This window comes from Terrapene carolina, unplaced genomic scaffold, assembly GCF_002925995.2.
Source record: "Terrapene carolina triunguis isolate 2854851 unplaced genomic scaffold, T_m_triunguis-2.0 Scaffold51684, whole genome shotgun sequence".
Classification (NCBI taxonomy): domain Eukaryota; kingdom Metazoa; phylum Chordata; order Testudines; family Emydidae; genus Terrapene; species Terrapene triunguis.
The window spans coordinates 26,391-28,269 of record NW_020716035.1 but is presented as its reverse complement, the minus strand read 5'-3'; positions in this window follow the sequence as shown (position 1 = coordinate 28,269).

The window sequence follows — 1,879 nt, the reverse complement described above, 5'->3', positions numbered from 1 at the left end:
TGTGCAAAATTTCAGTGTCAGAAGATCAATCAGACACTTTTTATCTCTTCACTTATACTCTGTCCCCACTTCTTCTGTGCCCCTTCCCCACCCCAGGACTTCCTGTATAATTTCAAATACCTCAGAAACTTGAAACAACCATCATATTTTCATTTAAAATCAACTTCTCACATAAAAAAATATTTTAATTTCCCATCACCCCATTCAAAATTACAGTGGCCAGGGGAGTGTTATGTCATGAAATCTTGAACTAAAATGGAGAAGATCAAAAATTTTTGAGAAGAATGTTTGTCCAGTGAAAAACAGCTTTTCTTGAAAATTCAGCTTTCCATGAAAAGCTGTCCCCAACTTTAAAACGTTTCCATTTTCCACAAAAGTTTCAGTGACATTTTAATCTATATATTACTGTTGAATCAGCATTGCACAATTTTATGTGATAGATAGATAGATAGATAGATAGATAGATAGATAGATAGATCTTTTCAAAAAAATGGAAAATTGGAGTTTTGGCTAAAACTAAATTTTTCACAGAAAATTAAATTTTTATCAGAAAATAAAAAAAAAGTTTTGTTTTAGGGCTGAAATATTTTCACTTCTCAGTAGTTTTTTTTTTTTTTTTGCCCTTTAAAAAAATTTAAAGTCAAAATTTACTGGTGCTAATTTTCCATATTGGGAAAAAAATCAACCAGCTTTGTCAGACAGATAGATACATTGATTAAATGGCGAATCTTGCACACAATGTGTCAAAAGATCCAATGAATGGACACTTAGGCTAGAGAAATTCAAACTGTAAATAAGTAATATATCTTCAACAATGAAATTAAGTAAGAATTAGAACTACTTATCCAGGGATTTGATGGATTTCCATCACCTAAAGTCTTTAAAGCAAGACTGATGTAGGAAGTACTGAGAGAAATTATATTCCATATAGTAGGCAGACTAGATGATCATAATGGCCCCATTTGCCCTTAAAATCAATAGAAAGATAGATAATTCTTCACTGTATTAGAACTGACCTGCAAGGTAAATTGTTAAAGGAAAAGAGTGATTTCCTGACCCAAAGACATAGTGAGAACAAGGTTTTCTTGCCTGATGAATTTGCACCATTTAGAGAAAATGTTGTGTTAAGACAAAATAAAAAAATCGGGAATATTTTCATTTCAAGGGGTTAAAAACAAGTTTATTTCAATAGTTTTTGTAGAATTTTTTCAATCCATTTTTTTTTCATTTTGTTGAAGATATTGAAATGGCTATTATTTTTTTATTTACTAAACAGTGGATAACAAACATTTTAAGAATCCTTTAAATGTGATTTTCTTTGAAAAAATATTTAAAATGTCACGATATTTTTTTGCAGAAAATTATTTTTTTTATTACTTTCATAGGAAAAAACACATATAACTAAGGACCACACACATGAACTATAATTTACCAGAGGGGTGGGTGTTAAGGGATGGGGCACAGTATGCTAAGCTCTGATGGGGCAGGGATGGTGTCCCTAGCCTCTGTTTGCCAGAAGCTGGGAATGGGCGACACAACAGGTGGATCACTTAATGATTACCTGTTCTGTTCATTCCCTCTGGGGCACCTGGCATTGGCCACAGTCAGAAGACAGGATACTGGGTTAGATGGACCTTGGGTCTGACCCAGTGTGGCCTTCTTATGTACCTCCATTTCATGCTAACCTTAGCAAATTGAGTTTGCCTTTACTGATTTTTGTGGGAAAGGCACATATTTCACAAGAGCTTTCCTCAGGGCCCTGTTCACCTCCTTGTTTCTCAGGCTGTACATGAGGGGGTTGACCATGGGAGTCAGGACTGTGTAGAAAGACAGAGAACATTTTGTTCAGGTTTTCCACTGTAGCACTATCTGGTAGCAT